A 15,019-nucleotide genomic window follows, 5' to 3' on the forward strand; every position below is an offset into this window, starting at 1 on the left:
CCAGTGGCTCAGAGGTAAAGAATTTGTCTGCAATGCAGCAGATGAAGGAATCATACATGACTGAAGTGACTGAGCACACACACATGTACATGGAATATTTCCTTCTGAAAAAAAGGCTGAAAACTAGCTAAACAACTCTTCAATGATGAAGGATAAAAAGATCAATATAGGATGGAGAAACAGATGTGTTCTCACCAAAAAAATGCACATCTGGTGTGGAGACACACAATTGGGAGGGCTCTCACAAATACAGAGCTTACTAGAAGCAAAGGGTTGGTGTCCTACTTCAGGCACTCCAAGTCTTGGGACCTGCACTGGAGAAATGAGCCCCCAAACATCTGGCCTTGGAAACCAATATGGCCAAGGTTCAGGACATTCAAAGTGCTGCAGGGAACAGAGATTCCTCTCTTAAAGGGCTTACATGCAGACTCACCCCAACATAGCACATAAGCTGCAGTTTGAAAAACATCTAAATGATATTAGCTAGTGAAGGGGGTTAACTAGCTAATCTTAAAGCATGTTCTAGAGGGAAGAGGGCCTGTGGGACTTTCCAGATAAAGCTGCTAGCATTTTATGCTCTTATGTTCTCATTCTACATTGTAAGGGCCAGCACTAGTAGGTGCCAGTTTTGCTACTGTGCTAGTGCTGGTGATCATACTCTGCCAGCAGCCTTGTTAAAGCCAGCAGGCATGCCTTGGTTCCAAGCTCAACTGCAGTCCTGCTAAAGCCAACAGATATATACAGTCAACACAGGGGGATATTCCTTGATCACCTGACTCTGGTGGCCAGGGGTACTTGGGCTTCTGGGCCCCAAGTGACTGAAACAGTCTGAGAGATAGTTCTTCACAGGCTACCATGTGCCAGACCATGACATAGACAGGAGGCTAAAACATAGCCCTAGTCTTCCTATGAAAAAGTCTTCTTTACTTGGGCTGGAGTCTCAGCTTGAGGGGCAGGTTTCAAGTTTACCATACATCTAGAGGCTATGAAGTTGTTCTCAGGGAACATAGGCTGGGGGGTTCTATTTTTGTACTCTCAGTCTTGCTTCAGCTCAAATTACTCACTAAGAAGGAGGTTACACATTCATCTAAAGTCCCAGTATCTGCAAATGTCACCAAGGGATACACCCAAATTACTTGGTTTGGAGTCCAGCAGGGATTATGACTATACTCCCAAAGAGCTGAATATATTTACATACCCTAAAAACTGCTGCTTGAGGATATGGTATCCAGTGAGCCTGTAACTAGGTCCTGACAGATTCTTCCTTTGAACACTGAAAAGTCTTGATTTCAACCACTGGAACCTATCAACAACAAATCTGGGTGCTTAGATAATCACAAAAGTTTGAGAGATAACTAACAGCAAGGGTTAGGTAAATGATAAGGTTCATCTCCTATACAAGACCATTCCTTCAAGACTGGGAGAGGTAGCTGCTTTGCCTAACATAACACAGAGCCAAGCAAAATGAAGAAACAGAGAAATACACTCCAAGTGAAAGATCAAGATAAAACATCAGAAAATAAAATTTAATGAAATGGAGATAAATAACTTACCTAACAAAGAGCTCAAAATAATGGTCCATAGAAATGGTCACTAAACTCAGAAGACTGAATGAACACAGTACATTTTTATACCCTGCAAAAAGAAAACCATTAGAACTAATAACTAAATTCACTAAAGTTGCAGGTTACAAAATCAATACACAAAAACCTGTTGTGTTTTTATACACTAGAAATGAACTATCAGAAAGATAACTTAAGAAAAGAATCTCATTTACAAGGAAATCAAAAAGAATAAAATAACTAGGAATAAATTTACCAAAAAGTGAAAGACCTATACACTGAAAACTATAAGACACTGATGAATAACTGAAGAAGACAAATAAATAAATGGAAAGATATTACGTGTTCATGGATTGGAAGAATTAGTTCAGTTCATTCACTCAGTCATGTCCAACTCTTTGCAACCCCATGGACTGCGTAATGCCAGGCTTCCCTGAACATCACCAAATTCTGGAGTTTGCATAAATTAATGTGCATCCAAGTCAGTGATGCCATCCAACCATCTCATCCTCTGTTGTCCCCTTCTCCTCCTGCCTTCAATCTTTCCCAGCATCAGGGTCTCTTCAAATGAGTCAGCTCTTTGCATTAGGTGGCCAAAGTATTGGAGTTCCAGCTTCAGCATCAGTCCTTCCAATGAATATTCAGGGTTCATTTCCTTTAGGATGGACTGGTTGGATCTCCTTGCAGTCCAATGGACCCTCAGGAGTCTTCCAACACCACAGTTCAAAAGTATCAATTCTTTGGTGCTCAGCTTTCTTTAGTTCAACTCTCACATCCATACATGACTACTGGAAAACCCATAGCTTTCACTATATGGACTTAATATGCTGTCTAGGTTGGTCATAGCTTTTCTTCCAAGGAGCAAACATCTTTTAATTTCATGGCTGCAATCACCATCTGCAGTGATTTTGGAGCCCAAAAAAATAGTCCGTCACTGTTTCCATTGTTTCCACATCTATTTGCCATGAAGTGATGGGACCAGATGCCATGATCTTCATTTTCTGAATGTTGAAGTTTTTTTCAGTCTCCTCTTTCACTGGTCCATATTTCCTAAAGTAAATAGAACAAATAATCCTAAAATATATATGGAACCACAAAAGATACTGAAAGTCAAAGCACTCTTGAGAATGAAGTACAACACTGTGGGCATCATGCTCCCTGATTTCAAATGATATTAAAAAGTCATAGTAATCAAACTAGTATGATATTTGTATAAAAACAGATACATAGATAATGAAAAGGCATAGTAACTTCAGAAATAATGCATGCACATATGATTGATTTATGACAAAGTAGCCAAGAATATACAATGGGAAAGTATTGGCTCTTCAATAAATGTTAATAAAACTGAATAGACACGTGCAAAAAACTAAAATTAGACTACTGTCTTATACCATTCACCAAAATAACTTAAAATGTTTTAAAGAATTAAATATAAGACCAGAGACCATAAAAATCCTACAAGAAAACACAGGTGATGAACTCCTTGATCTTGTTCTAAAGGAGGAATTTTTGGATCTGACTCCAAAGGCAAGGGCAACAAAAGCAAAATAAACATGTGGCTTTATTTCTTGTTTTTTTAAGGAATCTCCATACTGTTTTGAATAGTGGCTTTATCAACTTACATTTCTACCAACAGTGCAAGAGTTTTCCCTTTTCTCCATATCCAACCCAGCATTTGTATTTTGATGTAGATTTGTATTTGTAGATTTTTTATAATGGCCATTTTGACTGGTGTGAGATGATACCCCATGGTAGTTTTGACTTGCAATTCTCTAATAATAAGCAGTGTTGACCTAGCAGTCCCACTACTGGGTATTTAGCCTGAGAAAACCATAATTCAAAAAGACACATGTACCCCAATGTTCATAGCACCACTATTTACAATAGCTATGACAAAGAAGCAACCTGAATGTCCATTGATAGATGCATGGATAAAGAAGTTGTACACACACACACACACACACACACACACACACACACATAATGGAATATTACTCAGGCACAAAAAGAAATGAATTTGAGTCAGTTAAAGTGAAGTAGATGAACCTAAAGCCTGTTCAATGGAGTGAAGTAAGTCAGAAAGAGAAAAACAAGTATTGTTAATATATATACATATATAGTATATATTTGAGGGAAGCTCAAAAGGCAGGGAATATATGTATACTTATAGATGATTCATGGTGTTGTACAGCAGACACCAGCACAACACTATAAAGCACTTATCATCCAATTAAAAATAAATTTAAAAAACAACACATGAAACTACATCAGATGAAAAAGATTCTGAACAGCAAGGACACCATCATCAAAATGAAAAGGCAACTTACTGAATGAGACAAGATGTCTGCAAATTTATATCCAATAAAAGTTAATATCCAAAATATAATTAGAACTCATACAACTCAGTAGTAAAGAATACACTACAAGCATTACAATATAAATTTTTAAATGGGCAGAGAATCTGAATAGACATTTTCCCAAAGAAGACATGCACATGGCCAAGAGACACATGAAAAGATGCTCAACATCACTAATCATCAGGGAAATGTAAATTAAAACTTTAATGAGATGTCAGCTCACATCTGTTTGAATCACTGTTATCTAAAAGACAAGAATAACAAGTGTTGGCAAGCATTTGGATAAAAAGGAATCTGTGTACACTATTGGTGAGACTGTAAACTGGTACAACTACTATGGTAAACAGTATGCAGGTACCTCAAACAACTAAAAATATAACTTCCATATGATTCAGAAATTCTACTTCTGGGTATTTACCCTAACAAAATAAAAACTTTACCTTGAAAAGATATTTGCACCCTCATGTTCATTGCAGCATTATTTAAAGTAGCCAAGTTATGGAAAATATAATGTAAATATAATGTAAAATGTAAATATCCATCAATAGATGAATGGACAAGGAAGATGTGGTACACTTATGATAGACTACTATTTAGCCATAAAAAACACTGAAATAAGTCAGAACAAGAAAGACAAATATCACATGATTTCACCTGTATGTGGAATTTAAAAGACAAAACAAACAAAACTGAACCACATTAAGCTAATAGAAGAGATTGGAGAACAGGCAAAATAAGGGGAAAGAATCAAGATGTAAAAACTTTCTACTTATAAAATAAATAAGTCGATATGATATATAACATGATGACTCTAATAATATTGTATTGCATATTTGAAAAGTGCTAATATAAAACATTTTAAAAGTTCTGTTTACAAGAAAAAAAGGTTGTAACTTTATATGGTGGTAGATTGTAACTGAACTTACTGCAGTGATCATTTTGCAGTGTATACAAATATCAAATCATTATGTTGTATATCTGAAACTAATACAGTATTTTATGTCAATTGTGTCTCATAAAAAACAATAGTAGCAAATGTCTAATTTGTGAGATCAAAAAAAGCAACACTAAAATAATAGGCAACAAAAGTAAATAAGCTGTGAGAAAATTACTAGAATTACAATGTCATAAGGTCTTTGTATTGTTCAGGAGGTGAATTAAGTGTGCATGTTAATTTCATGGACAACCACTGAAAAAATGAAAGGACTTTATAAACTGCAAACTAGTAGAGAGGAGAAATAGGAATAAAATACAAGCAAGTAAACAAATGAGTGAAAGAATCTATTTCAGGGAAAGAGCAAGAAGCAAAAAGCATAGACAAAGTGGGACAAATAGAAACAGGAAATTAAACTGGTAGAAAAGAGCTACCTATTCAGGTATATCAATATGTCAATTAAATATATTCTATACAATATCTTGGACTTCCCTTGTAGCTCAGTTAGTAAAGAATCTGCCTGCAATGCAGGAGACCCAGGTTCAATTCTTGGGTTGGGAAGATCCTCTGGAGAAGGAAATGGCAACCCACTCTAGTATTCATGCCTGGAGAATCCCATAGACAGGGGAGTCTGGCAGACTACATACAATCCATGGGGTCGCAAGAGTTGGACACAACTTAGCAACTAAACCACCACCATCACACAATATCTTATAATACCTACAATAAATGTAAATGGCCAAATATTGCAAGTAAAAGAATAGATATGGTTCGATTTGAGTTTTAAAATATTCAGAGGCTCTATATAGGAGACAGACCTAAAATAAAGACAAAAAAAATTGAAAGAAAGTAAAAATGGGATAAGTTAACAGAAAAATGCTAACCATAAGTAAGCTAACAAAGCAAGGTCGCTATCAGGAAAAAAAAAATAGATGTTAGGACAAAAAACACTATTAGGGGCAGACAGAGGGTAACTACATAATGATAAAAGTTTTACTCAGAAGATACAAAAATTCTAGGGTTCTGTGTACCTAATATAAACCTCAAAATATAGAGAAACATGTTATATAGTTAGTGAGAAACTCATCATCATAGTGGAAAATTCACACAGTTTTTAATTTTTACTCATTGTAGAAGACAGAACCTTAGTAAAGTTATTTAAATTTGAACAAAAATATTAAGAAGATTGATTTAAAGAATGTATGTAGAACTCTGTATCAAGCAAGTAGATAATATATTTTCAACAAACAATTTTTTATAAAAATTTTTCTCATACTAGGTCAAGAAGGAAGTCTCAACATGTTTCAGAGAATGGGTATAATTTGGATCTTAGTGTCTAAGCAAGTAACAGTAAATTAGATATTGATGAAGATACACATTTTAAAATATTTTGTACAGGAAAACATGTAAATAAGTCAGGGATAAAAAGTAACACAATAAACATTTTAAAGTACATTAAATTGAATAATATTATATTTTAAAATTTTTAGAATGCAACTAAAAATGTTAAATAAATACTTTTGAAGAAGAGAAAAAAAGTGAAAAATTAATGAACCTAGTATCTATATAAAAGGTTAGTAAAAGAACAGAACAAACCCAAGGGACCATAAGGAAAGAAGTATTGAATTACTGATCAAAGATAAATGAACAAATAGGATTCACATATGTTTTCTAGATAGAAAAGAACTTTCAAAGCAATTAAGTCACAGAGTAAAAGACTGCTAAATTAGAATATCTTAACTTCTGTGCATGTGTGCTCAATTGCTTAGTCATGTCCAGCTCTTTGCAACCCATAGACTATAGCCCACCAGGCTCCTTGTCCATGGAATTTTCCAGGTAAGAATACTGGAGTAGGTTGCCATTTCCTTCTCCAGATCTTAAACTTCTGTACCTCAAGACAAATCATAATACTAAACTTTCAACAGCAGATAATAAAGTAGCTAAAATATATGATTCATAGAAATAATATCATTATATTAATAAAAAATTTTACTTAAGTGAGAAAAAAATCAAATCTCAAATGAAATGGATATATAATATTAAAAACTAATTAATACAGCCATTAATAAGGGAATACAGATAACCAGTAACTATATGAAAACATTTTCAAAAACCTATCAAGTAAAGGAATAAACAACAATGAAATATCTCTTTTAATTTTTTTTCCCAATCAGGTTACAGGAATAAGAAACTCAAGAGCTATACATACAACTTTGGGGGGACAAACTGAAAATATCCATTAAAAATTATAATGTTGATATTTTTTCATATGTATTGCTTTCTTCCAAAAAATGAAGAGATGCAGACAATTATGTAGGGCTCCCCTGGTGGTACAATGGTAAAGAATCCACCTACAATGCAGAAGCTGCATGAGATGCAAGTTCAATCCCTGGGTTAGGAATATCTGCTGAAGAAGGAAATGGCAACTCACTCCATTGTTCTTGCAGAAATTCCATGGACAGAGAAGCCTAGCAGGCTATATATAGTCCATGGGTCACAAAAGAGCTGGACAAAACTTAGTGACTAAACAACAACAGACAATTCTGTGTACATTAGTAAACAGAAATGTATACTCTATGTTGCAAAATTCACTCTAATAAATAAAAAATGTTAAAATCTAAAATGTAAGTTATAAGATTTATTAATCACATTATAAACTATCTATGAAGTAGAATGTTAATAACTCAAATGCTCAATGACATGAATATTCAGTGTATATTATTTAATGAAAAAAGTAGGATATAAGCATATCATAATACTAATTTATGTACCTGGAAGGAATTTAAATCAAAATATTAATGGTAGATCTTGGAGAATTGAAATTATAAAATTTTCTCTTTGGTATTTCTATATTTTTCTGTATCGAGTATACACGAATGAGAAAATACAGAGGAAAATAAAGTAAGGTGAAATTAGTTGCTGTTCTCTAAGGGAAACAAATTAATATTATATTCAAATTTATTATTTTGGTGTATTAAGAGTAGTCAAATAACCATACTTAATCCTTTAGAAGTTGCCTGTTACTGCTATTAAACCAGCTTAATCATATTTGTGTTTCATTTTCATTCTAGGACTACATGTATTTTGAACTCTGGTCATAAGAGTCAGCCTGAAAAATCATGCCAGATATTACTGGCATTAAGTTTTGCCAGTCCTCACCAAAATTAAACAACTTTTACTTAGAATATATAATAAAGTTTTATTTCACTAAAATTATTTGTATGATTTTTTTTTCCACATAATAGGACACACAGCATTTAATTTTCTACGTACTGAACCACACCAAAAATTTAGGAACTTAGAAATGATCATTGGAAGCAAAAATAAACAAATGGAATCTAATCAACTTTATAAGCTTTTGTACAGTAAAGGAAACCCATGAACAAAACAAAAGACAACCTACAGGCTGGAAGAATTTTTTGCAAATGATACTATCAACAAGGACTTAATTTCCAAAATATACAAATAGCTCATACAACTCAATAACAAAAATAACAAACAACCCAGTCAAAAAATGGGCAGAAGACTTAAGAGACATTTCTCCAAAGTAGACATACAGATGGCCAATAGACACATGAAAAAATGCTTAGTATCATTAATTAATAGAGAAATGCAAGTCAAAATTGCAATGTTGTATCATCTCACACGAGTCAGAATGGCCATCATCAAATGACAAATAGAGAGGGTGTGGAGAAAAGGGAACCCTCTTACATTGTTAGTGGGAATATAAATTAGTGCAGCCACTATAGCAAACAGTATGGAGGCTCCTTAAAAAACTAAAAATAGCATTGCCATATGATCCTGCAAAGCCACTCCTGGGCACATATTTAGAGAATACTCTGAATTCATAAAGATCCATGCACCCCAATGTTAAAGCAGCACTGTTTACAATAGTCAAGACATGGAAACAACCTAAATGTCCAATTACAGATGAATGGATAAACAAGATGTGCTACATATATACAATAGAATACTATTCAGCCATAAAAAGAATGGAATAATGCCATTTGCAGCAATATACATGAACATAGAGAAACATACTAAGTAAGCTAGATTGAGGAATGACAAATGGCATATGATATCACTTACAAGTCTAATCTAAGTAGAAAATGATACAAATGAAGTTATTTACAAAATAGAAATAGATCCATAGACACAGAAGACAAACTTACGGTTACCAAAGGGGAAAGGGACACAGGGATAAATTAGGAGTTTGGGATTACCATATACACATATACCATTTTATATAAAATAGACAACCAACATGGATTTACTCTATAGCACAGGGATTTATATATGTATAACTGAATCAATCTGTTCTATACCTGATGGTAACATAACATTATGAATCAACTATTCAGACATGACTTAGGAACTAAACAACAAAAATATACTTCAATGAAAAAAAAAAAAGATCATTGTATTTAGCTGAGGATTCTGCTGTATAATTCTCCTTATCAAGTCCTGGATCATTCATGCATGTGCAGTCACTTAACAGATTGGCTGGGGACTGTCTCATCCCAGATGGTCTCATTCATATGTCTGGCTGTTGCCTGAGTTAGTAGGGGCATCAGGCCACATAGCTTTCATCATCTAGAAGGCTGGCCAAAACTTACACATGATGACTATATTAGAAAAGCAGCAGGAAAGCAAGCTCAAATGTTCACACTCATCCCAAACCTCTGTTTCTATTATACCTACTAATGTCCCTTAGGGCTTCCCTGATGGCTCAAATGCTAAAGCATCTACCTGCAATGCGGGAGACCCAGGTTCGATTCCTGGGTCGGGAAGATCCCCTGGAGAAGGAAATGGCAATCCACTCCAGCACTCTTGCCTGGAAAATCCCATGGACGGAGGAGCCTGATAGGCTACAGTCCATGGGGTCGCAAAGAGTCGGACACGACTGAGTGACTTCACTTTCACTTTCTAATGTCCCTTAGCCAAAGCAAGTCAAATAGCCAAGTCCAGATGCAAGAAGTGGAAAAATAGACTCTACTTCTTTATGGGAAACGCTGAAAAATACTGTGGCTTTTTAATTCTCTCCTTCTACCACTTTTTATTCTCCCTTTTACCCCGTCCACCCGCCGGTTATAATTATTTCATTCTCCCCACATGCAAAGTATCCTCAACCTTCCCAGAACTTCCAAAATTATCTTTCACTTACAGCATCAGGCTCAAGTCTAATATCATGTGATGTGCATCATTTGTGAATGCAAGCAAGGATACCTGGATGCAGTTCCTCTTGATTCAGAGACTTCAAAACTAAAAAGACCCACCAAAAAATAGCACTGTGTTTTGTGCTGTGTTCAGTCATGTCCGACTCCATGGACTGTGACCAAGGTGAAAATAACTACAGTAAACAAATGGTACTGATCAATAGCAGTTTTAGAACTCAGATGGACATATGCTGCCAGCTCCCCTTACTCTAGGAACAGAGAATGTTCTGCACTCTGGCAGTGGCTCTCTAGTCCACTGTTCTCTGTAGCTATGACCTTGGGGATTTTGGCTCTGCCTTCTGAGACATTTTCCTTCTCTAAATTAAATGGCTATGTTTTTAACTGAATAGTTTTGTAGCCCTTTTCCTACTTACAAAAAGGTGGAGATAGAAGTTTTTAAATTTTAAACTGTCTCAGTCTCTTTTAAGTCTCTGTCAATATAACTCTCTTAAAAACTCTGTGGCTTTCCATGTATCAGATTTAGAAAAAGCTACATTCAGTCTTCTTTTCAGGTCGGGCTTCTATCTCTGAATTTAATAACAAGAGTCTAGTTTATATGTAGCTGGGTTCTGAAAGCAACCAGAGGACACAACCTTATGCATAAGCACTTTTCAAGCCTCTGTTTACGTCCCATTGACCAACTCAAGTCACATGTCTAAATCCACATTCAGTGGACTTTTAAAGAGATCCCATTCCTTGATTTGAGGCACTGTAAAAACATTTTTTTCACAATCCACCACATTATTTAATGGGTGATTTTTCTTGATTTGAGTGCGCCATAGATTGACTGTTTCTGTCCCTCACAACTGATATTTTGAAATTTAATCTCCAATGTGATAATATTGGAGGTGGGACCTCTAGAAGATGATTAGTTCATGAGAATGGAGCCTGCAATGAATGGGATTGAGGCCCATATAAAAAAGGCCCCCTCAGGGAGCTCCCCTGCCCATTCACCATGTGAAGGTTTAGCAAAAGACTATAGTTCAGGAAGGGGATCCTCATTAGACAATCTGCCAGCATCGTGATCTTGGACTTTCCAGATTTCAGAACTGTGAGAAATAAATTTCTGGTGTTTATAAGCCACTCAGTCTATGGCATTCTGTTATAGCAGCCCAAACCGACTAAGTCAGTGTTACCTAAAAAATAGTTTTTTGTTTTCTTTTCCTTTTCCCACTTCTGGATATTTATTGAAGGAAAAAAAAAAAACAAAACACTAACCTGTGGGAGACAGGAAGAATAGAAGAAAAGCAGGCCCCAGCAAGGAATTTATAATTATTGATAAACTGGATGCTTCAAGGCATGAGACTCATGGAATAAGTCCAGAGGGAACAGTTCATAATCTTGAAAACAAGATATGATCCTGGGGTTGGAAAACAGACCCCAGACTGTTTCCCAGCTGGAGTCTCAGAGTCACATGTTTTACATATCTGAAGGAAAATCTATAGATAAGAATATTAGTCTTACTTACTAATTTGTTATTGATTACTGTTTCTTGGTTACTTAATGGTTAATGATCACTTTGTTCTTTGGCCCTGAAGGCCACATGAGTTATAGCTTAACTCTCTGCACATTCTTTCCTTCATGGCTGAGAGTATAGTAAAGCTGGCATGGATTCAGTTTTGGCACCTTCACCTTGGAGCAGTCTTGGCCCCCTGATCCTCGCCTTTCACTGAACTCACGTGTCATGTTTCTCATTCTCCCGCCGCATCACACTTTCTGAAACCCTGGTTGTAGAACCAGACTTGACACTAACTGGAAAAGATACATGCTCATTGTGTTGTTGTTGTTCAGTCTCTCAGTCATGCCCAACTTTCTGTGACCCCATGGACTGCAGCATGCCAGGATTCCCTGTCCTTCACCATCCCCCAGAGCTTGCTCAAACTCATGTCCATTGAATCAGTGATCCCATTCCAACCACCTTGTCCTCTGTCATCCCCTTTTCCTCCTGCCTTCAATCTTTCCCAGCATCAGGATCTCTCCTAATGAATCAACTCTTCACATCAGCTGGCCAAAGTATTGGAGCTTCAGCTTCAGCATCAGTATGTTCATTGAGGTGAATATGATTTCTGGTGTTCCTTTATTGGAAGTTAGTCGAAGTTTTTTCTCCTACTCCTGTGTTTCAGGGGTACGTCTTGAAGAAGTCAATGTGTAAATGCTGCCTATTTCTAAGATTCAAGCTCATAAATTTCTTTGGGTGAACAGGCTAATTTTCCCCAGGTAGTGTTAATGGAAAGTCAGATCTGGCTGCTCAACACTTGAAAACTAATAGTCCAGAGGCAAGGTTGGTCAAAAGGAAGTTTGCTTTATTTTGGATACCAGCAACTGTTGGAGAGGGTCCACATGTCCAAAGGCCCACTCCCCACTGACAATTGAGGACAAGAGTTTTTAAATGGGGAGTTTCTGGGGTGTATAGGGAAAAAGAAGGGACTCCAGACAGAAACAGCAGTCAGCTCTGACAGTCATCTTGAAATTGGTCATGTGATTCTCTGACCAGCATCATCCTGATTGTTTTAAGTCCAGTTAATATTCAGGTCCAGGGTCATTTTTTTCCAGTTTTTCCGAGGCCAGGTCTTGGAATTGTGCCACCTATGCCAAGGACAGTCTGGTCCTCCTGCGGTTAACTTCTTCTGTCAGGTGGGGTTTTTAGTTTCTATAAGACAGCTCAAAGCATATGGCTCAGAATATTATTTAGTCTTTGTAGAGGTAAGAAAGGTCCTTGACTTTGATTAATGACTAAACTATAATTATTTTATCCTGTTTGCTTTTCCTTTGTTTCTGGATTTTCTCACTTCTTAGATTAAATTTATTCTTTGACTAAAGCTATCCTACAGACAAAAGGCAGGCTGAGGAATTTGCAGGCAGAGGGAGGAAGGACTATAAGGTCCCGCTCTGTTTCAGTAGTAAGTGAAAGAGGCAAGTACCTCTGAGAGTCAGGATAGTGGAAGCAGACAAGAGAAAAATTAGAAAGATTCTCTAAGAATAATGCAAATTTATCTAATGTTTGTGCATGCATGAGAAAAAGGTTTTGATGAAAACTTTTCAGGTGAACGTGCATATCATCTGTAAATACATTGATGAGGCCCATGGCACACAAAAGAGAAACTCTTACAGGAATCTCTTTGCAGGAATGAGTCAGTGCTGCTGTCCATGTGCCAATCTATTAGCCCAAACCTCAGTCCAGTAGCCATCACTTTCAAGATGAATTTAGTCAACTGGTGTACCACACACTCACGTCCTTCAATAATGGTTCTGTGCTGGCAATCTTGACCTCTTTACCAATCTTCAATTTAGGCATTTACATTCATATTTCCACCATGATAATATGGAGAAATCTACCTGAAAGTTGGTGAAATGATAATGGGATTCAAGCCTATTAACCTTTTTTTTTTTTTTTTGTATTATGAGAGAAAACTATAAAGAAAGGGCTCCTTGAGACCCAGAATAATTCTTAGGTATAAGGTCAATTGCTCTGTGAGTCATGTGCCTGCTCATTCACTTCAGTCATGTCCAACTGTTTGTGAACCCAGGGACTGTAAACCACTAGTCTCCTCTGTCCATGGGATTCTCCATGCAAGAACACTGGAGTGGGTTGCCCTCCTCCAGGGTATCTTCCAGACCCAGAGGCTAAACCTGGCCCTCCTGCAGTACCAGCATTGATCCTCCTGCAGATCTTTTAAAAATTTATTATTTTTTAATGAAGGATAATTGTTTTACAGAATTTTGTTGTTTTCTGCCATTCATCAACATGAATCAACAATAGGTATACATATATCCCCTCCCGCTTGAACCTACTTCTCATCTCCCTCCCCATCCCACCCTTCTAGGTTGATGCAGAGCCCCTGTCTGAGTTCCCTGAATCACACAGCAGATTACCATTGGCTATCTATTTTACAGGACTAAGAAAGGAGCAATGATTCCTCAAGAGACTGATCCAGACTTGCCTGTGAGTGTCTAGGAGGGAGGTGTGGGTTGGTGCTGGCCTGTTGAAGGGTTGAGGGCACTGAGGGTGCCAGTACATGCATGGGATCTTTTGAAGTAGGTCACCATTACCTCCACCACAGTTTGGCTCCAGGTAAAAAACAGGGAGGGAACACAGCTCCACCCATCAACAGAAAATTGGATTAAAGATTTATTGAGCATGGCACCATTCATCAGAACAAGACTCAGTTGCCCTCTCAGTCAGTCTCTCCCAACAGGAAGCTTCCATAAGCCTCTTATCCTTCCCCATCACAGGGCAGACAGAATGAAAACCACAATTACAGAAAATTAACCAATCTAATCACCGGGACCACAGCCTTGTCTAACTCAATGAAACTATGAGCCATGCCATGTAGGGCCTCCCAAGACTGATGGGTCATGGTGGAGAGGTCTGACAGAATGTGGTCCACTGGAGAAGGGAATGGCAAACCACTTCAGTATTTTTGCCTTGAGAACCCCATGAACAGTTCAGTTCAGTTCAGTTCAGTCATACAGTTGTGTCCGACTCTTTGTGATTCCATGAATTACAGCACGCCAGGCCTCCCTGTCCATCACCAACTCCTAGAGTTCACTCAGACTCACGTCCATCGAGTCAGTGATGCCATCCAGCCATCTCATCCTCTATTGTCCCCTTCTCCTCCTGCCCCCAATCCCTCCCAGCATCAGAGTCTTTTCCAATGAGTCAACTCTTCGCATGAGGTGGCCAAAGTACTGGAGTTTCAGCTTTCAAAGAAATCCCAGGGCTGATCTCCTTCAGAATGGACTGGTTGGATCTCCTTGTAGTCTAAGGGACTCTCAAGAGTCTTCAACACCACAGTTCAAAAGCATCAATTCTTCAGCGCTCAGCCTTCTTCACAGTCCAACTCTCACATCCATACATGACTACTGGAAAAACTCTGAACAGTGTGAAAAGGCAAAATGATAGGATATTGAAAGAGGAACTCCCCAGGTCAGTAGGTGCCCAATATG

At 37.1% G+C, this 15,019-nt stretch overlaps 1 long non-coding RNA gene across 1 annotated transcript in view; it reads right to left on the reverse strand.

Annotated features, from left to right (window-relative positions):
- LOC138425344 (uncharacterized) overlaps positions 1-15,019 on the reverse strand; it is a 99,691-nt gene that overhangs the window by 45,023 nt on the left and 39,649 nt on the right. Inside the window, exons 2-3 of the long non-coding RNA XR_011251179.1 lie at positions 1,905-2,612; positions 1,554-1,635 (exon numbers count right to left, since the gene is read on the reverse strand). This is a non-coding gene — a long non-coding RNA (uncharacterized lncRNA). The remainder of the gene's footprint in view (positions 1-1,553; positions 1,636-1,904; positions 2,613-15,019) is intronic.

This window comes from Ovis canadensis, chromosome 1, assembly GCF_042477335.2.
Source record: "Ovis canadensis isolate MfBH-ARS-UI-01 breed Bighorn chromosome 1, ARS-UI_OviCan_v2, whole genome shotgun sequence".
Taxonomy (NCBI): Eukaryota; Metazoa; Chordata; class Mammalia; order Artiodactyla; family Bovidae; genus Ovis; species Ovis canadensis.